Raw genomic sequence first — 27,725 nt, forward strand, 5'->3', positions numbered from 1 at the left:
AAACATATTATATCGTCACCTAAAATATAAAACAACGTATCATCAAAAAAATCGAAAATCGCTGTTAGATCTAATAATCAACATATAACCATTTTATAACGAAAACTCAAATTTTCCTTCAATATGTGTGTATGATAACCAATATATAACCATTTTATAACCAAAACTAAAAGTTTGTTTCAACTTGATTGCTATCGTTTTTCCTTCGACTGCTATGAAAAGTGATGTTGCATGCATTTTAGTTGACGATATACTTGTTGAAAATATATAAATAGAAAACAGTGATTTATGAAAGCCGTGTTGCTCATACGCCATGTTGTGCCATATGAATACAGTCCATTTGCCACGTAAATTTAACTGGATATAACTTTTAAAGTAATTTTTATGTGGCAAAAATTTATAAAACGTTTTTGTAGAGCGGAAAATATTTTTTTAGAATATTCCTAATTCAAATTTATAGGTTGATTTGCTTTGGATTTCAAAATTTCTAACAAAAAGTAACAAATAAAAAAAATATAGAAAAATTCAAATAGTAAAAGTTAATAATCCTTTTACTTAGACACGCTTTAACTTTATGAAAGTGTGTTTGTTTACAATGATTAAAGTTTTAGGGCCAAAACTAAAATCTTGGCATCTGCAAAACCAAAAAAAAAATCAACTTAGAAATAACACATACTTAGATTCAGAGCACTTACAGTTAGTCCAACTATTTCCGCAAGTTTTCAGTTTTTCCCTTAATATAGTATGTATATGACATACAAATTTAATTACTTCCAAATATTACTTGAACGACTATGGCGTATACGTAACATTCAACCTGTCACCTAATGCCCAACAGGAATTCAATACACACAGTTTTCTAAACTTTCAATTGTCTTCAAAAATAACAAAGCGTTTAACACCAGTTAAAAGTACCGTTATTCAATCATAGCAAACAATAAAAACCCGTTATGAAAAGTAACTCTAAAATACGGAACACGCATTCTTGCCGATAATACACTTAGGACGAAATATACGAAGTGAGAGCGAAAGAGCGCACGATTGAGAGTGCACCATTGTAAGCGAACGCTCGCGTGCACACGAGGGATGCTGTGTAGCGTTACAATGAGCGACAGCAGCCGCCACCTAAATACTGTTATACAGACGCAAATATGCCCGTGCACACACACAAGCGAACACAAAGACGCGAAATTGTGTCACAAAACCAACCATATTGCGATGCGTCGTGTGTGTTAAAATGCAGAGATTGGCCATCGATTTTCTCAGTCAGGTGGAGACAGTCGACGTGTACGGATGCCAAACGGTTACAAATAAAGCGCGTCACAGTGAAAAGTTGCAAGCAAGCAAAAAAAAAAAACAGACATAAAAAACAACAAAAAAGGATGAGATATCTATGCACCAGTTGTGGGCAGCTAATAAAAGCATAGAAAAGTGTTGAAAATTATACCTGAAAATTAGTTATACAATATTACTAAGCGGAAAAAACGTAAACGTAAAAGTAAAATTTGTCTATACAGTGGAAAGAAAATGAGCTAACCGACAGGAAAAAGAGAATCCAGTGAAAAGGAAACATATATATACACACGCACACAGGCACCAGCGCACACATATCACATAATTTGCAAATTGGGGCGCATGCAGCAAATATGAAAAAGGCGTTTCTATACTAGTGAATAAAACAACAAAAATAATAAAGAAAAATTAACGGTAAAATAATTTTCAAATTTGGCATATAAAATAAGTGATGCAAACGAGACTACCAGCATTTGACGCAAGTTAACACAGATACGTCTGAAAACGCGCACAACGGCATAGAAACGTCTGCGAATATACATACTAGAAGTAGGCACTGCCACGCTGATAAAAACGTAACTTTTATGGATAACACTACAAGGTACTGGATTTGAGCGTTTTTGTGAAGCACTTTTAAGAAGAAAGAAAGCAGACTTTCTTTCTTGAAACGCCCAAGCATACATATTTATATATATTTACTATACGTATGTATGTATGCAGGTGAAAAACGTTGAAATAAAAAAAAAAACTAAATTGATTACAACAATTACAAAGAAGGATATGATGTTAAATGTGGAAACGGATGTGTAGTGACTGCCAGCGTATACATTTTCGATTTCTTCAGCTTCTGCCTCTCATGCTGACGCGCTGCTAATAGCAACGGTCGTCGTAACTTCGTGTACTACGCTGATGCTTTGCTTCTGCACACGCTTCATCCACAGTGGTGTTATTTCTTCAGCGTATACGGCTGATGCTGCCACTGTTGCTCTGCTTCTTAGCTTCTTCAGCGCTTCAGCTGCTTATAGGTTTTGACAAAAACAAAAACAAAAAAAACAGAAAAAAGGGATATTGTCTCCAGCTGTTGGTACTTGGTCATTTGCCTCGCCTTAGTTCTCGCATACGCACAAGTTTGCGGCGCTCTTTCGCTTGCGCGCTCGCGCTCATACGTCCGCTCTTTACAATTTGTATATTTCCTTGTGTTGCATATTCACCACACCCTAATGCTGTATGAGTGCGTGTTGTTACTTTGAAAATTACGCACGCACACAGACACACATACACACTGCGATAGAAATGGCAAACGAAGCATAAGCACGTGCATTCGCTTATATGACGAAGTCAGACGAACACTCGCATGCGATTTGTATATGCACTAAGCAGTTGTTTGTGTTATTAAGCATGCAATAACAACAATGCAGTTTTTGTCCAGCAGCTGGGAGAGCGTGCACAGCAATTCACCTATTTTGGTGTGGAAATGGTAAACGCCTGTTGTTGCTAACACTACATTAGTGTTGTTGTTTTTGCCAAATTTGTCGTCATAGCTTTGCTACGTACAAACACACACACACACACATGTAGAAGTGTAGTGGAATACGCTCCGCCACCAACACAGCTGCTGTAATTGCCGTGGCTGCAAGCGCAGACTTCACTTTGTTGCCTACTTTTGTGCGCGCCACCGAAGTGCCGAAGTTCGGTTCAGTTGTTGAAGTGCAGCCATGACTGGTAAATAATTTACAGCAGCTTTCGTCTGCTACTCGCTCGTTTAAGTATTGCGGTGTCGGCTTTAACCATATATAACGGGCATACGGCAAAGAGATCACTACATTGCCTTTACAGCAACAGGAGGGAGTATTACAGAGATGGCAACGCTAAAGTGGCGCATACCAAGTGGCGGCAGCGGAATATCAGTGTTGTGTTGTTGAATCAGATGTTACCTATAATCAAAAAAAAAAATAAAATAAAACAAGAAATTGTTGGTAATTTCTTAAAAGCTTATGGATTGAAGTGTTCAGAAATAAAAACAAAAGGATTCTGTTTGGCATAGAAGATAATTTTTCCGCGTTTTAGTAACTGATAAAATACGTGTGTAAGCAGTTCATAAGTGAAACAAAAGTGAGAATGAACTTTAAGTGTTGACAAATTCGCTGAAGCAACTGATACGTGTAAAGCTACATATATATAAGCAGTGCAATATTTTTAGCAGTACTGTATTTAAAACAAAAATAGACAGTATTGGAAAATTTAAAGATAAATGTGTGCAAGAAACGAATCAAGTTAACAGTTGAAATAAGAGTATGTGACAACCAAATATATTTATGAATTTGCCTCATTCTCTTATGGACTGGTAGGAGGAAGGAAAAGGAGAGAGGAAAATAAAAATTAACAAAACGATAATTTATCCAAATGTGGCGAATATATTTAAAAAATAGTGTACGCAAATGTGGTGTTATGATATAAAAAATTAAATTCCACGGCATTCAAAAACAAAGAGAATATATGTCACACTTTTGGGTTATAAGCGGTGTTACGAAATAACAAGAAGAAAATTTGAACTGAATTGTGCAAAAAAATCATTTTACTGAAATAGTTTTATCACTTACTTTAAATATAAATAGAATACCAAACTAAAACTACACTAAACTAAAATTGTCACTGTTTAAGCATGTTTACAACTGAGACAGTATTTGAGCATAGTTAATATCTGTTTGAACCAATTCATCTGGTTTATTTTTTCAAATAAAAAAAACTGTACAAGCAGCTAAGAAGTCATGCGGACACAAAATAATCACAACTGTAATAGAATATAACCTATACATCGGTTACTATATCGTCACCTTAAACGCAAAGCAATTTATCATCAAAAAATTCTAAATTGAGTTTTTATTGCTTACGATTCAGAATATCATTTTCCATATAGTATGTAACATTAAATTTTCAGCAGCCGCTGTTATATATAACCAGTATGTAACCACTTTATAACCGAAACTCAAATTGTGTTTCAATATGAGTGGTTTCTATTATAACGTTTTTCCTTCGCCTGTAAACTAATGAAAAGTGAGGTTACGTTATTTTCCATTTTAGGCGACGATATGTATACCAAAATCTGGTAGTTTTCGTAAATTTTTGTGACTCTTTGGTAGCAAGAAAATTAGTCAAAAAATAATAATAATAAAAATAATGGTGAAAATATTGCATACGCTTGAGAACATATTTTAGAAGAATTGACACCTGTGTGAATCGTTCCATATCCTTATTCAAGCTTTCTGCCGGATATATTTCTGAAAATACCTGCTTAAGTAAACTAAATAGAAAAATGTTAATGTATACTACTTATTCTTGTAAATTTTTCGATACAAGCGTTGTATGACAATCGTACAGTTGGTATGACTATAGAGATCTGATCAGAACAATTCTTTGCAGATTAAGCCACTACTTTAAGTAATAACTTGTGCCAAATTTCGTGAAGATAGCTCGTCAAATAAAAAAGTTTTACATATAAAAACTTGATTTCCATTATTAGGTATGTATGGCAGCTATATGCTATAGTCTTCCGATCTGAATAAGTACTTTGAAGATTACATCATTGCCTTAAATAATAACCTAAGCCAAATTTTTTCAAGATATCTCATCAAATAAAACAGTTTTCCATACAAGCACTTGATTCCGATCTTTCAACTTGTATGGCGGCTGAAGAATTATTAATTTCCTACTTTTTTAAAGAAAAAAAAAACAGAAACTTCAAATTTAATGGTAAATGTTTAATATCATTCGAAAGATCATCCTTTGACATTTATTTTTTGAAGATTATCTTTTTCAAATGTTGGCCGCTCAGAAGGGCCATCCGTTGAGTGCAATTTCTGATGACTCGTTCAAGCATTTCGACTGGTAACTGGCGAATGACACGCATGATGTTTTTGTTCGAAACAAGATTGTCTGCATAGAACTCGACTTTACATATTTCCACTGAAAAAGTCTTAATAAATGTCAATGAAATCACACGATTTTGGTGGTCAAACGAACTAAAATATGAAATTATCTGATCACCGAAATGTACTGTCAATAAATGCATTGATTGATGCGATGTGTGGGAAGTGACGCTGTCCTGTTGAAACCAAGCGTCGCCGAGAACACGTGCTTCAATTACAGGCATTAAATAGTCGGTTATCATGGCTACGTTCTATCCGGCATCATTTTTGAAGAAATATGAACCAATGATTTGACCGCACCAAACTGTTTTGGATTAAATGGCAGCTCTTGAATCTCTTAAGGTTGCACTTCGTCCCAAATGCGGCAATTTTCCTTCTTTACAAACCTATTGAGCCAGAAACAGACTTCATCGCTGAATAAAATTTGGCTCGAAAACGTCGGATCTTCTTGGAACTTTTGAAGAGCCCATAGAGCGAAGCGATGTCGCTTGGCAAGGTTAAACGACTTGAGTTCTTGCTTAAGCTGTATTTTTTATGTTTAAACATTAAGACCTCGCCTTAAAATACGCCAAATCGTTCCATACTTCAGTCTGAGCTGTTTGCGAATGGCGCCGAATCGACTTTGTAAACGTTGTTCAGGCACAAATCTTTCCATGATAAAATGCCAAACATAACTGAACAGAAATAACATCCGCATGATTGGAGCTATTGAAAAAAGTAACTTTACTTGGATCACCCATTAAATCCTATAGTGCTTCGATATCAGCGGTTCCTATAAAATTGTCACTACTTAGAAAGAAAAGGTTATATGCAAAATCGATAACTCAAAGAGCGAAAGACTAGTTCGCGTATATGTATATATAAACCTTTTAGGTGTTACAAACTTCATTGCAAACTAATTATATAATATACCCTTTACGCGGTGTTAAAAATTTTCACAGTTATATGTTTTTACAGTGTGGTGAAATCGCAACCTTCATTTAAAATGTTGACATAAAACTATCTGTAAAGAACTGATTACAAGCAGACACATGTTACTAACCGCATAGTGAACCACCATAAACGCTTATGCAAATAATCCGGCAACTGTGTCGTCAGCTTCATGCCTTCCACATCAACTCCAAAGTGAGTATTACAACTTCCGTTTACTTATACACCATACATATTATAGTAGGTGGTGCGTGTGTGCTGATGTGTACTCAAGACTTGGCACTTGGTCATTGCAACGCCAACGGATGTGCGAGCAAATGACCGGAAACTGACATTATTTCGAAAAGAAAGTGGATCAAGTTTTTAGCATTGTCTTTACTCGTTTTCTTTCCTATCATAACACTTATACAGCGTGCTTGCCACAAAACCAAGGCTGTGTGTATAATGTGCATAAAGTTTACAGTTGCCAGCCGAGACCCCAAGAATAGCGAATTGCTGCACGGTGAATATAACTCAATAAGTAGGTATGTGTGTAAGCAAGGAAGCGCTGCGCAAAGCATAGTGTAATAAGAGAAAGAAGTCTGGCAGCAGAATTCGGGCCCAACTTAATTATGTCGAGTCCCTGTTGACAGCTGCTCGGTTCGGGTTGCTTGTTAAGTCAATTTGGCAGGTCGAAGTTGAAGAAAGAGGAAAGTAATACATATTTGATGGTGGAAAATTAATTGAATTTATTATTGGCTTGGAAAAGTACTGCAAAACGAACACAGGCTAGCGGAGTGTGCCGCAAACAGTTGAAAGGTTGTGGCATTAATGGAAAATGAGGTCAAAACAGGGGAAAGAAATATAAATTTTTTGAATGCAAATACACTTCTTGTGTATCAAAGGAAAGAAATAAACATAGTAAATACTCGTGGAAGCCATTGTGGTGGTCTTTTTCACAAAATCTGCGTTTCCGTGGCAGTTAAAACAAATATTTAACTGAATTTATGACGGTTTGCAGAAATTAAGCAAAGAAATATTTTTTTTATTTTAATTTAAATTTTTAATTTTTTTAATTTTTTTATTTTTTCTTATTTTTTTATTTTTAAATTTTTTAAATTTACTCTTACTTCACCTTAATCCACCTTCTTAATAGATATTTACCGTGCATCTCATACAACAACCATAAACTAGTTGCATTGGCTTGACTTCAACTGTCAAACAACCTGACTAAGCAAAAATTAGCATTCTAGCATCATTAGAGTGCTAACAAGATAGCAACAAGTGCTAAAATCAACACAAGTTCTACCTAATATCACAACAAAAGCGCAGAACAATAACGGTACTCTAAACAAAAGGCAAAATACCAAAAACAACTAACAATAAAACAAAGCAACAATTTCCATAATTTCATTTGCTAAACGAATTACTCAAATATAGATAATACTAATAATAAAACAATAAAAGCAACAAACCAATATCACCACTAATGCGTATCGACATCAAAATTCTTATTGAATGACAACTGCAATAGCCAGATATATACTATTGGAGCGGAGAGCACATGATAACTAGTTTACACTGCGCAACAATTGCTTGTAATTACGGTAAGTTTCAAATTACAATCGAATGTGAACTGTACTCGCAATTAATACAAATAGTATGTACGCTTGTATCCAACGCACAAGTACTCATTTGAGTACGTATTTGTGTGAGTATTTATGTGAGTCCTTGCCGCAATTGGTGCGAGTGAATTGCTAACTGAAAACTAATTCTGCAGCATTTTCAATGTGTGTGTTGTACATGTGTATGTACGTGACTACTCATATATTTGAGCCCAAATTTCGCTTCAGTCACGTAAATCTGAACTGAACTGGCTAACTGTTTCTATACATGTATTTATCAGCTCATTAAAAGATTTTCTAAATTTATTAAATACATAAATTTTGCAATAAATTAATTCACAACACTTTTTTGTTGGTATGTCGTACAAAATAATCGTTTTATTTTCAATAATAAAGAGTGATCCACCGCAAGGTTCCCTACCTTTTAACGAAAAAAACACAGAAACTTCAAATTTAGTGGTGAATGTTTATTATCATACGAAAGATCATCCTTTGACATTTATTTCTTGAAAATTATTCCAATGCTGGCCGCGACTATGTCTCAGATGGTCTATCCATTGAGTCCAACTTACGATGACTCGTTTGAGTAATTCGGCTGGTAACTGGCGAATGACACGCGTGATGGTTTGCTTCAAGGCTCGAATCGAAACAAGATTGTCTGCATATACTTTAGAGTTTACATATCCACACAGGACAAGGTCTAACGGTATGATATCATACGATCTTGGTGGCCAGTCGTCCGAACCAAAATGTGAAGTTATCTGCTCACTGAAATATTCTCTCAATAAATCCATTGATTGATGCGATGTGTGGGAATTGGCGACATCTTGTTGAAATCAAAAGTCGCAGAAAACACGAGCTTCAATTTTAAGCATCAAATTGTTGGTTATCATGGCACCATAACGGTCGACATTGACGGTTATGTTCCCAACGGCATCATTTTTCAAGAAATATAGACCGATAATTTCACCGGCCCACAAGCCACACCAAACCGTTGTTTTTTTTCTTTTGGATAAAATGGCAGCTCTTGAATCTCTTCAGGTTGTACTTCGTCCTAAATGCGACAATTTTCCTTGCTTACATACCCATTGAGCTAGAAATGTTTACATCTGGTATACATTAGTTTAATAAGGTATCGGGTTCAAACTCAAACTCAGAACATTTTTTTCTAACCAAACATTGTCTTCGAGAAAAAATTGGGTAAAATCGCGGCAAATCTTCCCTTAGTACCCATATGCCTAATACTATGAGTTTCAAATATCCGGTTGACTTTATACCATATGGATTGGTCAATCTGTGAGTTATCTTAATAATCTAACGATAAGTTGTAATGTCAAAATCGAATTAAATTCTAACTTTCCGTTGGCTTTACACTTTATATATGGATCAATATGTACATATGTCTTAGAAACATTAAATTAACATTTTACATCGGACATACATTAGTTTAATGCCGAAAGTATGTAAAATCGCTGACTGTATTATCCCTTATCCCTTATTATCCTATATTCGTTATTTTAGCATAGATATGTGTATTAGAGCTGGTCGATTTTCGGGAGAAAAAACAAAAAGGGAAAATAGAGTATGCGGAAAATGTGCTAATGAGCATTCTGAAGAATTTTTTTCTAAGAGACTGGTTTCAAGTTTGCCATTTTAAGGCAAAAATTTTTATACGAACAAAATTCAGTACGTAGGTGCATTTTGATAATCTATTGATCATTTGTCAGAACCAAGATCTACAACTACATATATCATATATCTTCCATACAAACAATTATTCAGATTGTTTAAAGTTCGCTGTGAAAATTGCTGGCTCGAAACTGGCTTAGGGCCCATATTCTCTTAGACAAAGTTCAGAATGAACCGTAGAACATTGCCCTCTTTTGCGATTTTCTAGAAAAAAAAATCGATCCACTCTTAAGTATATATAGGTCAATGTGTGAGTTATCTTCCTAAAATGAAAATATATTCCCGATTATAGTTGAGTTATCTCATAGTGTGAATTAAATTTGGTCAAATATGTACATATGCTCTATAAAGTACTGTGGCTTGTGCAAAAAGTTTTAAGTTATAAGTGGAAGCAGATTTTTTCATTAAAAATATTAAACAAATTCAAGGCAATCAATTTAATTTTGAATTCATAAAGCTTAGTATTACGCAATTGGTAAAAACCTTACGCAGGTGGCATTTAGAAACTAACTCCAGTTAATTCAATGCAAAAATTTCACTAATTATGAATATTTATGCAATATATTTACCTAGAAATACACACATTAAGCTAATAATAGGAATAAATCTGCACTTAAGTAACAAAGAATCAATGCGAGCTAAAGCCGGCTTTTGTGCACAGAAAAACTTAAACTTTAATGAAATTTAAACCACACATGTCACACATATCTATCAAAATAGTAGAATCTATGCATATCTATAATTATAATACGTTACATATGCAGCTGCACTGGCTTTTATCACACCGAAGCGCATCCACGCCCACCCCAAAGTGAGCAATTCAGCAACAAGCGCGGCATCTCACAAGAAATGCATAGACATCCCACACATGTGCCCCACTCAAATATAAATAAGCACTTATATAAAGTGATACGTGCCATGTTATGCATAAGCGGATTAATTGTAATTAGTAGGTGACTGGAAAATAGCAGTGGTGCAACGTGTCGTATACGCAACATGCTTTACGCGCATGAACTAGAGATGAGGGCAACGTGAAATAGGCGAACCCGAAATTTTTGTTAAGGGGTTATATACAGTTAGAAGGGCGAAAAAAATTTTTTTTTCTGAGAAAATTTTTAATTTAATGATTCAAAAAATATGTTGAATTTTATCAAATTCGAATGCATGAAAATAAGTTTGAAAATTAAAAAAAAACTATTTTTTTTTTTAAATTATGCCTACTTGAAAACCGTGTTCTCGTTGTCATGGTTTCAACCCTTATGGTAATTTAAAAAATAAAACAATGACAGGTTTTTTTTTTAATTTAAACGTCATTTTCAAGTGAACCAAAAAACTTGTAAAAAAAATTAAAAATGGGGACTAGTGAAATTTTAATTTAAAATACATATATAGACTTCATTACACATCTAATGTATTATTACTTCGAAAACGCTTTCCGTTAAGTTTCTTCGTATGCCCTTCTATAATATTGCAACAGTTTGCGCATTTTTCAGGCAACTCGCCAATCCCGAAGTGTTTATAACTGCTTAGCTCGATATCTAGTTACACGACTAGCACGAGCACGCGCCTATACACCTGAGCATGCACACACTTAAGTATGTGTGAAGATTTGCAAGCATATTATGTGGGTATTTGTCTAAGCGGATTTTATGCTGCTACTGCAACATGCTGCAACTGCGTAGAAATGTGCTTGTATGCATCGACGCCGAGTTAAAATTACACTTTCACTTTCGTGGATGTTAAAAAACGAAGGATCGTTGCGTGCAGTTAATGCCTATGTTCATGCGGGCAAGTACATATTTTTCTTCAATTGTTTCTAGTGGGCTAAAACTAAGGCGATTATTTGAATGAGTCAATATTAGTAATAGAAGAAAAAAAGGCAAAGAAGCTTTAATACAAAGTACATTTACAAAATATTCCGTATAGGCACTTGATTTTGATAGATTGGTTTGTATGACAGCTATATGCTATAGTAATCCGATTTGAATAATTTCTTCGGAGATTATGCCACTGTTTTAGAAAATAACATGTGTCAAACTACATTAAGTTACCACGTCAAATAAAAAAGTTTTCCTTGCAAGTGCTTGATTTCGATCGTTTAGTTTGTATGACAGCTATATGCTATAGTGAATCGATCTGAGCAATTTCTTCGGATATTAAATTGCTGTCTTGGGCAATAATCCATACCAAATTTCATTAACAAATCTTTACATATATAAAAGTCCCCATACAAGACCTATGTTTTGATCATTCAATTTGTATGACAGCTATATGCTATAATGGTTCGATCTGAACAATTTCTTCGCAGATTACTTTACTGCTTTAGGCAATAATCCATACCAAATTTCGTTAAGATATCTCTATGTTTATAGAAGTTTTCCATACAAGATCTTGGTTTTGATCCTTCAGTTTGTATGGCAGCTATATGCTTTAGTGATCTAATCTGAACAATTTTTATCAGAAAATACTTTGTAGCTTTAGGTAATATTTTATGCCAAATTTCGTTAAGAAATATGGTCAAATGAAAAAGTTTTCCATACAAGCACTTGATTCGTATCAGTCAGTATGTATGACAGCTATTCGCTATAGTGATCCGATATCGACCATTCCGACAAATGAGCAGTTCCTTAGCGAGTAAAGGACGGCTGCTAAATTTTAGATCGCTGTCACAAAAACTACGGAACTAGTTCGCATGCATACAGTTGGGCGGAGAGACGATCAGATACTTACATATGTATGTATGTCTCTATAAATTTTTGTCGCTTATGCGCTGCGTTGAAAAGCATACAGAGCATAATGTGCATTTAAATTTAATTAAAAAGTGGCAAAGAACATTTTATGCTCGCAATAACTTTGCCCGGCGAAGCAGAAGTGGCAGCGTCGATGGACGATAGCGCATCGTACGTCTTGTTTGTATACATTGTCATGAATGCAGAGTAATGTAAAATTGGCGAGCGAGGGGTAGAGAGAGAGAGAAAAAAAGAGAGGGATAGAAATAGAGCGTGAGAGAGAGGGAAATAGAGAAAGAGTGTATCATATGCAATATAGTGCCGGCCAAGCAATATTTCTTTGACTAGGCTGCGACTATATAGTCTGTACATTATAAAAATAAAATCTCATAAAAATTATGTATTCATATACATATGTACATATGTGCCAATTGTTGACAACAAGTGTACAGACAAAATAGAATAATTCACAAAATTCAGCTCTGTCGCACACAAATTGATTAGAAGTTCAAAAAGGCAATTCAGGAACTTTCATAAGTTGTACATACTATATATGTACATATGCACATATATCTTTAGAAACAAGGTGGAAACGAACACGAGTGTTCCCTTTTATACTTGGGAATAAATATTTATCATCGAAAATCGCTCTACTGCTTTAAAAATATTTTTCATTAGGTTAGGTAATAGGCTGATATTCGTGAGACCTCAAATAATCCCACTTGATCTGCAAGAGGCGCAGGTCCATTGTGATGCCCAGAACTCTAAGTATGGATCAAAAGACCGTCGCAAATCTACAAAGCGCCTTAATTCAGCCATAAATTTATTGAGCTGGCTAATGTCTACTCCAGCTAATTTGCGAAGTATGAGGAAATTATGGCAACCGAGATATTCAACCTTGGTTTGACGAAAGCTGGACAGTGTAGGAAAATGTATCTAGATGTTAACACCTCATCTTCGTCTGACTAACTTGGACAATGGCGTCCTCCAAAAGGCAAGCCTCACTAACTGAGTGTCCTATCATTCTGTCAATGTAAACCTTTTGAAGGGCTAGTAGCTCCATGGACCTTTTTTTATTCCACTAAGATTTATATACTCAATCAATTATTGAATAATTTTTGCTACTCTACGTATCAAACATTAAATTCTTAACTTGAATGACTCTTCAAATCGATGTTTGAGTGCTCAAAAATGCAATTGGTTGAGTCGATGTATGAGAGAGTGAGAGAGAGAGTCGTGGTGAAGAGTGATCCGCAACAATCAAATGTTCATGCACTAATAAACGTATGCTGGCCCCATTAATGCCTATAGTTTCTCTAGTCTCAATGTCACGATAGGTTACTAAATGTTCTGATAATATCAGTTTGCGCACAGCAGCAATAGTTTCCAGAACAACAACTAATTCACCATACCATTGATAAACACTAGAACTTACTTCTTGGAGCTTCATCATCAAAAATTCAATTGAGTTCTTCGATGCCCTGGTACTAAGTTAATCCACTTCGAAAGTTGTAAAATTCCATTTTTGGGCTGAGATGAATATTTTAAGTTACTGTAAGCAACACAAAAGTGCTCGTATGTCAAAACATTTTGAGCATGTATAATATCGAAAATGTTAAGCTTTACGTTAAAGTTGTGAATTGCCAGATTGTAACACTAGGGTTGCAAAAACCCGGAATATGAAAGGCAACCTACCCCCAAAAGTAGCCAGACTTCAGTTTAAGAAAGGGCACATGAGCGGGATGAATAATTTTGTTGACAAAAAAGCATTCTTTTTTGGACGAATTCATGGATCATTGATTCCGTTAGTCTGGGGAAACCAGCTCTGTAGATTAAATGGTGATTTTGGTGTGGATAGGAAATGTGGTAAATGAAAGATTATACAATCCTAGAAATTATGGTATTTTAAACAACGATGAATTCACAAAATATGTTGAGATATCCGAGTGTGTTAAATGATTTTATATTTAGACGAGAAAGCCAGTATATTCTCAAGCTGCAGCAAGACTATCCATAATTCGCACACTGTATTCGAATATATGTACAATGATGACGCTAGCAATGAGAGTGAAATACGTCGCATATTCGCAATCACCTGCTGTTGCATTGGTCCTGTGGTTAATGTGAAAATGTCAATTTCGTGGGCGCAAAATGCAATATCCGTTGCATATATGGATGCAAAATCAGTGTGTATGGACATATGAGCGCCATTAGGTCGAAAGTGAACTATAAATAGAATATTAATTTGTGGCCTTCGAAAGGACGTTACAATCATAATGTTTGTCTTTATTTCTAGCTCACACCCACTACCAAGAGCGATAATTTTATATGGTGTGATGGTTACACCTTTAAGGCTTAAACCAGTCTAAAGCATCTAAAGCATGTGTTGGTACGCCTTTAAGGGCTTAAACCAGTCTAAAGCATGATGAGCTAATATGAGGCCTAATTTTGTCGATTTTCAGTTGGGAGCAAGAAAATCGGCTTTTAAATTCTAAGTGCTGAGCCAAAGCCTGCGATACTACAGTGTACTTTAAGCCAAAAAAAAATATTTTTTTTTTTCAATTTTAGACTTTCTGAACCTTAAAAAAAATTATGGTTACTCACACCTCGCGCACCAATATCTTCAATAGTAACGCTCTTCCCATTAATTTGATTTATAGTTACCTTCGCGGAAATACATAAAAATAAATTTTCTAAATTTCTTGCGATTTCAATTACTTCCCTGATTTGTCGCCAACTATCATGCAAACTATCATGGCATTTTCATAAGCTTGCACATACCGTAGTCCATTAATCTGCTCGTGCATTGAGAACATCTTATTGGCCTTCTTGCTACAAGTACCCACTGCAAGAAATGAACTTTGCTCAGCTGCTTCTCAGTAAAAATCCAACAACAAGTCTTCAAGTGAATTCACCCCGCGCAACCTTCTGCGCTTCTCATCGAATTCCTTATCAATTTCGCCTTAGAGATGAACTGGCGTGTTGTTGCTGTTGTTGTCTGCATTTGCCATTGCATCTACAAGGAAATCGAAACGATTTTTTAATTAAGAAAATTGCAGAAAATGCACACAAAAAATCTCAAGAATTATTTTCTTCATCTCTTTGCCGCCCGCTCAGTCTCCTCGCATTTGCTGCAGCTTCTTGGTATTCTATTATTTTCATTCTCAATTTCGTTTCTGTATTATTGTTTTTGTACCAGTATGTATGTATTTGTTGAAGTGTAGCAAGCGTGCGAGATAACATCATTTTGAGGCATGAGTTTCATATATTCACATTTGTCGATAACTGTAAATGAATAGCTGGATTTTTATTTATTTTTTTTTTGCCGCGCATTAGCAGGAATTTATTAATATGTATAAGGTAGTATGTGTTTAAGGGTGTGACTTACTATAAGTCAGTTCTGTTGAAAGATATATTAAAAATAAATTAAATACCATCGTCTTTAATTGGAAACATATTACAACAAAGACGAGAGTGCAAAGAGAAGAGCGTGATTTATTACAGTCTACGTTGACAACATTGATCTTAAGGCTTAAGAAAAAATTCTAAATGCCGTCTAGGAGCGAACCGAAGGTGAAACCTCAACGTGGTATATAACTGGGCGAATTGGTTTACCCGCCAACCCAACTAATACTGAAATGGCTTTATTGATTAAGAAGTATCAGATACCAAGCCTTCCTCTTCGCTCTTCTGCAGGTTCACGTCTTCAACCTGCTAATAAGATGAAATACCTTGGACTTATGTTGAGCAGAGAGTAAGAAATTCATTGGTTATGTATATATTATAAGATATATTACTGGGGCGCTATGGGAAAAAGGTATAGCCACCTAAGTTGGTTCTCACGAAACCATATCCGAAGAGTGGCTCTCTTGCCATCTCCAGTGCACTGCGGACTACACCAACAATAACACTCAATGTAGCCTTAAATATTCTAAATCCAGAGAAGGTGAGCATATGAAGGGGTTCGAACAAGGACACATCGAAATTCTCTACTTCTTAAACTGCATTTAAGAAAAACTGGATCTCAGATCGCTACTCATGGCGGATTTTCTCTATGCGCACATATCAACGAGAGATATATGTATGTATGGAGAGAAGTTGCTGAAGAAGAGACGTAGTGAGCTTTTTCACAGATGGGAGACGGAGTTTTCTGTAGGGTGTTCCTTTATGCTATCAGACCACTGCAGTGTTTATCAAGTCGCTACTATCACGGTGGCGTTGGAAGCGCAGTCTCTTAATTATCGGAGTTGTTTGTGTGTCGGATCATACCGGAGTCAACGACAACTGCAAAACCGATTCGATAGAAAGAGAGGGTCCCTAGTCCAGTTCACATCGACATGGAACCGAGTTAAATCTACTTTGGGGTCTTGCGTTCTAGCACTGGACCAGTGGACCTCATGTGCGATAACCAAGCGGTAACGATTAGTTTCTGAGCGACTGCGAGATCCTTTTGACTTAGAGTAGAACGCAAGAGATCTACGGAACTACTTGCACATAGTAAAGTTCATCTTGCCGCAATCCATTGTAGAGTCTTTGCAATACGGAGGCTGAAACAGCGACGAAACAGAAGTTATAGCAGAAACTGACTCAAAGCGCTTTGTCGAATGTGTAAGCGTCATGCGATCTATTATATAGAAGTTTAAGGTGCCACTACGTACCAGCGTTCTAAGTTGTCCAAATGAGATCCCTGTTAGGATCTACTTCTTATATAATCTAACTTAATCTTTTCTCTCCAAGAACCTGCTTATTTGTTTAAATCATCGATATCGGACCACTATTACATATAGCTGTCATACAAACTGAACCAACCGAACAAAGTGGTTGTATGGACAACTTTTTTTTGACAAGATATCTTTTAGCAATTTGGCATGAATCATTGTCTAAGACAATGGTGCAAATTCCGAAAACTTTTTTCAGAAGGTATCACTTTAGCATTTAGCTGAACGATTGGAATAAAGTGCTTGTATGGGAAACTTTGTGATTTACCGAGATATTTGCACCAAATTCGGCATCGGTGATTTTCTAAAGGGACGGCACAATATTCGAAAAAATTGTTCAGATTGAGTCATTATAGCATATAGTTTCAATACAAACTGACCCATAAAAGTTTTAGTAAAGCATCATTTGCATTTGTGAAGGGGTCCATTTATCTCCTCATTTAGAGTTCCTCACTTGCGAGTCCAATTTATGCGCTCTTCACATCTAAGCTTCTTCAAACAAATATTTATTTTGTGCCACTCACGCTCAGGTAATATATAATTAGCTGAGTGTTAAATCTAAATTTAGACTGCTCTTCGCCCACTGCCACTGCCTATGGCAGTGAATATGTATGAATATGACAAGTATTTGCACATGCCATTGAAACACTTGCATGAATATGTAAACTTTATGTATACATATGTAAGTTGGCATATTTTCATAAAATATTTGCCAAATATCTTTATAAACATAATATGATTATCGAGTGGGAATTTCCTCAAGTGCTTTTAATTTGATATACCCAAGCAGCAGGCCAACGATCGAACGATATACACACATAGGCACTCACATACATTCATACATATATGCAGCTCCAATGCTATCTTTGTTTGTTCGCGCTGCTGTTGGTGTTGTTGTCGCCACAGCATATAGCCAATAAAGCTGCCTAGGTTGCACAATTTACACAATCTACTGAATAGCGCTGGCAAATGGCACTCGAAGCGTCGTCACCGCAACCAAAGACGGCAAAAGTCTCGGCTGATGGTGGGCGATTTTCGCAGGTAGGGTTGGCGCTGATGCAGTTGCTGGTGTATATACATATATAGTATATACAGGCGCACAATTTCTCAACTACAAGCAGCGTAGCAATGTGCTTAGCAAGAAATGCATGGCAAAGACATGTTTCTTCAAGTGTGAAGCTTTTGCTGTTGCCCTATCGCCGCCATGATTAGTGCATAATATGATGCGACACTTGTTGCATGCCGCGAAGAAGCAGCTTGTATATAGATACGTTATTTAGGTATGAGTATATTGCAAACTTGACACTTTTTACACAAACGCTGAGGCTTGAGCACGAAGCAGAAAGAAAATATATAAAAAAAATGTAATAAATGAAATCATGCCGCACATTAATATAACGATTTTATAACCAAAACTTAAATGTTGTTTCAATATGAGTGCATGATAACCAATATATAACCGTTTTATAACCAAAACTCAAATTTTGATTTAGTATGAATGTATGATAACCAATATATAACCATTTTATAACCAAAACTCAAATTTTGTTTCAATATGAGTGCATGATAACCAATATATAACCATTTTATAACCTAAACTCAAATTTTGTTTCAATATAAGTGGTTTCTATTTAATCGTTTTTCCTTCGCCAATAAACTAAGGAAAAGTGATGTTACGCTATTTTGCATTTTAGGTGACGATATATTTTTTCCATTTTTCATAAAATCCTTTATTTATAGCATGTTCAGATATAAGTTAAGGTAAACACCAAGTACACTTCAAAGGGATGGCAGCCAAAATTGCATGCAAATTTCCAATTTACATTAAGAATAATTGGCGTGCGCAGGCTGCATGCACATAAAATATTTACATGAAAATATGAATTTTAGATGAATAAAAAATTGCTGGTATGCATTTAGAGACCAGAAACAAATTTATGCTTGTAGGAAACACTTTACTTTTTCTGTTGATTTTCTTATCAAAATACTCTTTCCTAGATATTATAGATAGTTAGTATTTGCTGCTATACCCATTACATATATTTTCTTTACACACATACAGAGCTTACACGAGACTGCCAAGCTGTCTAACTAATCGGTTAGTTAGGTTAACAGATTTTTTAAGAAGTTTTACCACAACCGAAAATCAACAATTTTGCCACCAGTCCACTTTTCTCATTTTTCTCGCCGGTCAGCTGTTTTGCTTGTGCTGGTGCGCTATGTGAAATTTGCATGCGTATCGTGTGTTGTTCTCACTTCTCAGCATTTTACATGCAACTCTCGCATTTGCATGAATTTTTACAATCCATTTGTCATCAGATTCAACGCATTAGTGGCTAATAATACTTTTATGTGGAATTACATTTAATTTCGAAACATTTAACTGCGCCACAAAATAATTTCAATGCAGTGCGCATTCTAGTCTGTCGTTGGCACGAGAGATAGACACCCATGTTTTGGTATTATTAAATGCAACTGAAATTTCAAATTTCGTAATTAACCCTTTAGCATAGTAATGCCCTCAAATCAGGCATTTGTGGCGTGGTTGACAGGTCGCTGCTGTTTCTCTCGTGTTTATATCATTTTTCATAAAGCTTTTAACCTGATTTCACTTGTCATGCTATGCGACCATTTATTTGCATACATATAATAGAAAGCCTTATGTGAGAATGTGTTCTGCGATTCTGCTACACCTGGCTCAAAATCGGTAGAAAACTGCTTCCAGCAGCTGTCGCCCACTGGTTTTCAAATACGATTTGCTGTAGTATGTGTGTAAGTGGTATGTAAGGGCAGACACGAAGCTTTATATGTGATTATGTATTATCATTCGCTTTGTATTACATGTGTATATGTATGTGCATGTAACGATACAGTAAATATGAGCAATGTAATGTTTTTGTATTGGCCCGATTGTAAGACTGACTGACATGTTTACGTGTTTATAGCCTCGTTTTAGCCAACACGCTATGTAAAATTGAGGGTTATTGACATATGCCACTTTTGTTGCTGTTATTTTAATTGCAAAATTGCTTAAAATATATATTTAAATTGTAGTTAAGTTTTGCAAATTCATAATTTTATTTTATTTGGCATAAGATAGTATTAATACTCAACACTGAAAACTTATACCTCAAAACTTATGCCTTAAAACTTGGAGCTTAAGACTTAAAACTTAGAACCTAAAACTTATAGCTCATGACTTATTATTTAAAACTTAAAATTTGAAGCTTAAAACTTAAACTTAGAAGATTAGAATTTAAATCTTAAACTTAAAACTTAAACTTAAAACAAAATACTTAAAACTTAAAATATAAAATTTAAAACTTAAAACATGGAACTTAAAACATAATACTTGAAACTTAAGACTTAAAACTTATAAGTTATGATTTAAAACTTAATACTTAAAACTTACTAAATCTCAAAATTTTAAAAGTTAAGACTTGGAACTTAAGACTTAAAATTTTAATCTTAAAACTTAAACTTAAAACTTAACACTTAGAACATAAAACTTAAATTGTAAAACTTAAACTTAAAACTTAAAATTTGAAATTTAAAACTTTTTACTTAAACTTAAAACATAACTTTAAAACTTAAACTTAAAACTTAACTCTACAACTTAAACTTAAAATTTTAAATTTAAAACTCTTAACTTAAACTTATATCTTAACTTTAAAACTTAAACTTAAAACTTAAAACCTAAAACTTAAAACTTACAACTTAAAACTTACAACTTAGAATTTAAACTTAAAACTTAGAACTTAAGCTTAAAACTTATAAATTAAACTTAAAACTTAAAACTTACAACTTAAATCTTAAAATTAAAACTTAAAACTTAACACTTAAAAGTTAAACTTAAACCTAAACTTAATACTTAAACTTAAAACTTAAACTTAAAACGTAAACTTAAAACTTAAACTTAAAACGTAAACTTAAAACTTAAACTTAAAACTTAAACTTAAAACTTATACTTAAAACTTGAAACTTAAAACTTAACACTTAAAACTTAAACTTAAACTTAAAACTTAAATCTTAAAACTTAAAACGTAAAACTTAAAACTTACAACTTAAATCTTAAAATTAAAACTTAAAACTTAACTTAAACTTAAAACTTAAACTTAAACTTAAAACTTAAATCTTAAAACTTAAAACTTAGAACTTAAAACTTAAAACTTAAAATTTAAACCTTAAAATTTAAAACATAAAACTTCAAACATACTACTTAAAACATAATACTTAATACTTACAACTTAATATTATACTTAATACATAATACCTAAAATTTTAAATATACACTTAAAACTTAATACTTAAAACTTTAAACTTAAAACTCAAACTTTAAAACATAGAACTTAGTTGATATTACTTAGTTCACCTCCTAAAATAGTTTTATTTGATTTTAAACCTTGCATTCCCCGTATTTCGATTTAAGAACTTTACGGCCTCTACGAGGTACTCAATGCTGATCTTATGTTTAATTTAATTACTTTTTATGAGTGACTTAAATAGTGGCTTAACTGCGTATTAGGTCTCTAAGTTATTGAGCTGAATAACAGTAAGCAACTCTGCCAAAACCGCAACCAATAAAGGCCTGAACAAACTAACCGTTAATGGCCTGTAACTATTGTTTTATGCTCCCATTAAGTCAACACCAAAATTACACACGAAATCACAGCACTTTCAATTATCAAGCCGCTTTGACTTAAAAGGAATGCCAACGATACGGAAAGGTAACCGAAATTCCACTGCTTGCGACACTTCCTGAGACTTTGGGTAATTTCTTAACGTCGAAACTAAAAGCGAAACACAGAGAAGTGGTAAACAGCAAATGAAGTGCGCATAAACACAAGAAGTATGAGCAGAACTTTTGGAAGAATTGGTTAACACAGGGGTATATGAATGTTATAGCACAAACAGCCTTTCTAAGCTCACAAATGTATGTATGTATAAATGTGCGTCACTGCCGCTACCTTTATAGAAATGTCACACGCATGTGTGTGTATGTGACTGCAACAGTAAACGAAATGCCAACATGTACGCAACCTTCGCGTTGTCCTCAACGACAGCCGCGCCGCGACCGGGCACTCTCGCTCCTCACCCTCACCGAAAACCAACGAACTAAGCTTAACGCACATAAACGACTAACTGACTTCTTAATTACCTTCAATGTTAGTTAAATCTCGTGAAGTACATAACAGCAACTCAAAAGCCTCGGAAATGGGAGGTGGCGCTTGGGCATGTGTTTCGCCTCATTTTCGACACATTTCCTTGCGGGCTTTATAATAGTGCATGTTTGCTCAAATATTACTTAACCTGGCACGTCCGGTTTCACCGAGAAATGCTCAACAATTTCGACACTTAAATAGAAGGTTTATTTTAAATGTCAGTAAAACTGTATGACTAAGAATATGCAAGATCTGGTTTTGTGTTGACATGCTATGCCATAGAATTTGAAAAATTTGAGAAATCAAATGAAAATCATCATTAAGAACTCAGAAGCTAACAAGATGGCTGATATTTTTACCAGTATAAGAGAGAGAGAGAGAAAGTTATAAAAGCTTACGAAAATTTTAAATTGCAAAAAGCGTTGATAAATGATATTAAACTAAAAGGTCCTTAGGTCGTTCAGCATTGGGAACCTCGTATAGGTTCTGAATAGGTTGGAAACCAAGCCATACGACGATCGATAATCTCAAAGCTCGCAAAATGGTTCGGATAAAACAAATCCCACGAATTTTTTTCTAAAAAAAATTTTTAATATTATCTTATATACGCCTTCCACTCTCTTTGATGCAGTTAGTTAAGCGGTGTAAGCTGATTTCTGCGAGTAAAATACTTTATAGTACCTTTAAGAGCCACTTAGTTACTGTCTTGGCACTGTTGCCACCAGCAAACGCAACCAGAGAAATCAGTTTTGTAGCACACATAACACTTGACTTTATTTCGTCTACCTATCCTAATCTACAAAACCACAAATACACACACACACACACACACAAATACGCAAATACGCAAATACAAAAACAAATGCAAATGCAAAAGGCGAAAGTGACTGTTGTGGCTAGAGTAACGCATTTTCACAAAAGCTTCGCACACACTTCTGCGAGTATATGTAAGCCACGTCTGTGAACAAATGTCGGTGAGATAAGCGGTCGCTTTTAGAAAGAAGAGAAAAAATCCAATCAACATAACAACTTGGCAACAGCTTACAGCCTACAACAAAAACTAATATAGTTTTAGCATCGGGGCGCCCACCCAACCACTATGGAGTACCGCATACCGTTATACTGTGCAAACAAAAAGCACGAATGGCCTGCATTTTCAAAAATGTTACATGTGTTAGTACAAAATGGCCGCCCAGCAGGAAAAATTGCCTGCGTGCGAGTTGTTAAATTGCCTTGAACCATAAAGAATGTTAACTTCATCCAACAGTCTGTATGGCAAGCTGTATGCTATAGTTAACCGATCTGAACAATATGTTCGGAGATAGTAGTATTTTCTAGCAAAATAAGCTGCACCGAATTTCGTCAGGGCACATACATTGTCAAATAAAAAAGTTTTCCATACGAGGACTTGAGTTCGGTTGTTCAGCTTGTATGACAACTATACAGGGTTTGTGCGGAAAGTAATAGGACTGAGTCGACTTAAAAAATGTATTGAACCAATCGTTACTATTCTTTACAAACTTTCAAAATTTGCGTCGATGTAGCGATTTCCAAGCATTGAAGGCGTCCCGGAAGGCATTCTTCGAAGTTGCCTTGAGATTCGAGGTGCATGCTGCTGGGATCCCATCTGTCGTTTGAAAATGCTTACCTTTCATCGACCTTTTCAGGCAAGGAAACAAAAAACAGTCCAGGGCCGTTGGGAAAGCGTTGGGATGCCGACTTTGGTTAGGTAGCTGTTCACTTGAAAGGAGGTGTAAGCCGGGGCGTTGTTGTGGTGCAACTTTCAATCGGCTGCGATGTCTTGTCGGACCCAATTGAACCTTCGTTTGAGTCCCTTGAGAACTTTTACGTAAAACTTGGAGTTTACGGTTTGACCAGGAGGGACAAATTCATGGTGGACGACCTACGGCTAGGAACGACCTGTACCGAATCCAGTCGGTGCGCGCACGCTCCGAAGTTCGGGGGATTGTAGCGATGTATTAGATAATTGGTTAAGGGGTTAAAAGAGTTGACGGATTTCTTATTAAATTTTACAAAACCTCTAAAATATTGTCCAAAATTTTCAAGTTGATCTGAGTAATAGTTTCGGAGATACAGCCTTGAGAACTTGTGCACTCGAGGCTAGCTAGGCTAAGTGCGCCGTCTTTAAACGTGTTTTTCTCGAAACGGTGTTTTTGAAGTCGGTTGGCGAGATTCTCAAACTGCTCAACCGATCTTCATGAAATTTTACACAGGTCTTTGAGATACAGTTCTTAAAGACTTAGACAACTATTTGAAAAAAAGTTGCGAAATTTTCAGTTTTTTTTGTAAAAATTAGCCGGTGTAGATAGGCTTTAAGCACTGGCTGTAAGATTTTTTGTTAAGTTTTCTATTCGTTTCACAGAAAAAATGATTTCAATGATTTTCCTACAGTGCCTGCTAACAGTGGCTTCGTTAACACCGGCCTCAATAATATGCGCACAAACACATTAATTTTCATTCTACAGCCGTATACATATACTTAGCTACAGTTTTTACAGACTTACCACCTACACGGTTGGCAACGAGGTACTCTCGAGTGCTATTCTGAAAGGCTGACTGTGAAAAGTGTGTCGAAACAGCTTGATATACGCACACAGCTTTACGCAAATAAACACAGAAATTTGCATACAGCCATGTCCCTGTTTATATACACACATCTACACATTGTTTATGCATACATGAACATTTACAGTCCGTCCGGGCAACGGCTGCACTATAAATTTATACCGAAAAAAATAGAAACACACGTATTTGCAACATTTTGGCTTCGCAACAGTCAACCGTATACGGGTTCGGCAATAAACAGTGGTTTTGAATAGAAAATATAATAGAATGTGCAAAGGAAAAACTATAATACTATTTTGCAACTGTGAGCAAACTTTGTAAAATGCAAAATATAAAGCATAAAAGTAGGGCATTGCACTCATTAAGAGGTTAGATGGATTTCCTCGGTTGAAAAAACCACATTTTTTCTAAATATTTTTAATGATTAAATAATTTTTAAACATTATTTATTGTTACAAACATATAGTATACTATTAACAAAAAAATTCTCAAATTTTTGGAAAAACGGCCATTGCGACGCCATTTCCGGTGATCCCTCGGAAAGATCCCGTGTTGGTAGGATACCTCCTTATAGTATAATCTAGAATGAAAAAATACGAGTTTTAACGAGCTTTAGTTAAAACCTTAACTTAGAACTTGGACGAAGGAAAAAACTGAAATTGGATTTTTGGCAGACATTTTTACCAAAAAATGAAAATTTTAGTGAAAATTTGGCGACATTTTTTTTTTCTTTCAAATAGTTGCAATTAAAAAAAATGTTTCATCCAAGTCTCTAAGGATTGTATCTCAAAGACCTGTGTGAAATTTCATAAGAATCGGTTGAGTAGTTCTTGAAAAATCTTGCACGCCGACTTCAAAAAGACAGTTTCGAGGAAAACGCGATTAAAGACGGCGCACTTAGCCTAGCTAGCCTCGAGCGCTCAAGTTCTCAAGGCTGTATCTCCGAAACTATTACTGAGATCAATTTGAAAATTTAGGACAATATTCTAGTAGTGCCTTAAAATTTAATAAAACAGCTAAAATTATTTTTTGAAACCCGTAAACCCATGTAACACCTTAATGTGAAATACAACCGCTACAAATGAATATAACATCATTCAAATGGCCTCCACGGCTTCTTTTGCAGGCCCGAATTTAATGAACTCAATTTTCGAGCACTTTTCCCACATAATCAAGCCGTATATCATGAATAGCACTTTCATTATTAACTTTTAAAGCTTGAAGAGAGTCTAGTTTATTGCTAAAGACCAATGACTTTAAATAACCCCATAAAAAGTAGTCTAATGCTGCTATATCACAACTTCTTAGAGGCCAGTCAATGTCACAATTTCTTTAAATAATCGAATCTCCAAACTTGTCTCGGAATAATTTAGTTGTTGCACGTGCTTCGTAGCCCCGTTGGAACTAGATGTTGTCAAGATCAAGTTCTTCCAGGCTTCCGGCCATAAAAATTGGTTATCATCGATCCATACTGCTCTACATTGACAGGAACGATTTCACCAGCTGCATTTCCAAAGAAGTACGGAAAGATGATTCTACCAGTTCAAAACCCGAAACCAAACTGTCAATTTAGTTTATTGTAATGGTTGTTCATAAATAGTTTAAGGATTTTCATCGCACCAGAATAGACAGTTTTGTTTGTTCACCACTCAGATGAAAGTAGGCCTCATCGAAGAAGATGATTTTTTTATACAAGGTGTGTTCCAAAGTAAACAGGACTTTAAAAAAAAACAGAAGAAATGGTTTTTTCGGCAAAATCAATTTATTATATTCAAAATAGTTTCCTTCTGCTTCAATACAGCTTTTTGCACGATGCAAAGGACCATCAATCTTTCGCAGAACTTTTCTCTCTCCAGGCCTCTGCACCATATAGCAGGACGGGAATTATGAGTGACTTATAGAGTTTGGTTTTTGTTCGTCGAGAGATGACTTTGCTTCTCAATTGCTTACTCAGTCCGAAGCAGCACCTGTTGGCAAGAGTTCTCTCATCCGAGGCTTGTTGCTTCCTTTCATTGGGGGTGTTTTTTTACGTGGCGGGTCCCAAACCCTGTGGATGGGATGTTTCGCCTTCTCTCTTTAACTCGCTTTCAAGCGGATGTTCTTTGGCTGCCTAGAGGATACTTGGTCAAAGACCGGAAGTCGTGAGCTGCTTGAGTCATGTGTAAAAGAATCGTTTCTGGCCACTCCCAAGTGAATGGCGATCAGAGAACTTTCCTCACTTGCGTGCGATGACTCCATTCTCCAAATCATATCATCACTATTGGAAAATCCGGTATTATTTTCCAAGCCAACGGTGCAATATTCGAACAAATTGTTCTGACTGAGACAGCGAAGTTTTAAGTAAATGAATTTGTAAATAGACTACCGTGCAGAACCCGCGTAGCATTGATACTACATAAATATATACAAAATTATATGCACAGCGGTGCATAAATTAAATGTAAATAAAGGCTTTGCTGCTATTTCTATATATACGGCAATGCTTTGTATTGGTTTCGTTATATTTTCATGCGAAATAAATATAAATATAGACTTTTCTTCTCAGCAGGTCTTTGTGGCATAAGACAAATATACGCACAACAAAAATTTAAAATGCCTTGCTTTACTTCAAAATCTTAAAATTCCGTAGAGTTTCCTTTACTTCTGTTCTAACGAAAGGCCTGCTTAAGTACTCACTTATAGAATTCGTCGAACACTTCAAACTTCTGTGTTTGTTCCTGTTAATTGCTGAAATTAACGCAATTCATGGAAGAGCAATCAACACAAACCTACTGTCGGCAGTTTACTTACACTATGGGCATATGACGCCGTGGCAATTGCAATCGTACTCGAATACTTAGAAATAGATTATTAACGTCCATCTTTACTGTTGAGCTGATATTGCATACAGTGTACTCGGAATGCAAGCAATACACTCTATGACAATAATATTCGCATTAACTTGCATTCCAGCAACACGAATCACTGTTGTGCTTATCGTTGCCATTGCAAGAATCTAATTTCTATGTAATTTAAAAGCAACCAAACTGAGTTAATCCACTTAGGAAGTTATACAAAATAATCGCGCGAAAATTTTTATTCTATCTTT

At 35.3% G+C, this 27,725-nt stretch overlaps 1 protein-coding gene across 29 annotated transcripts in view; it reads left to right on the forward strand.

Annotated features, from left to right (window-relative positions):
- Positions 1-1,280: 1,280 nt before the first annotated feature.
- The window catches only part of LOC120782428 (glutamate-gated chloride channel), an 80,559-nt gene continuing 54,114 nt past the window's right edge, over positions 1,281-27,725 (forward strand). For 22 of the 29 annotated variants that reach the window (XM_040114688.1, XM_040114699.1, XM_040114704.1 and 19 more), the window contains exons 1-2: positions 1,281-1,894; positions 7,285-7,735. The gene's annotated coding sequence lies outside the window, so the exon portion shown is untranslated. Of the gene's footprint in view, positions 1,895-3,030; positions 3,270-4,114; positions 4,210-6,167; positions 6,345-7,284; positions 7,736-27,725 lie in introns of those variants that run through there. The other 7 variants (XM_040114681.1, XM_040114686.1, XM_040114684.1 and 4 more) reach the window with 7 other exon arrangements.

This window comes from Bactrocera tryoni, chromosome 1 (genome assembly GCF_016617805.1).
Source record: "Bactrocera tryoni isolate S06 chromosome 1, CSIRO_BtryS06_freeze2, whole genome shotgun sequence".
In the NCBI taxonomy this organism is placed as follows: domain Eukaryota; kingdom Metazoa; phylum Arthropoda; class Insecta; order Diptera; family Tephritidae; genus Bactrocera; species Bactrocera tryoni.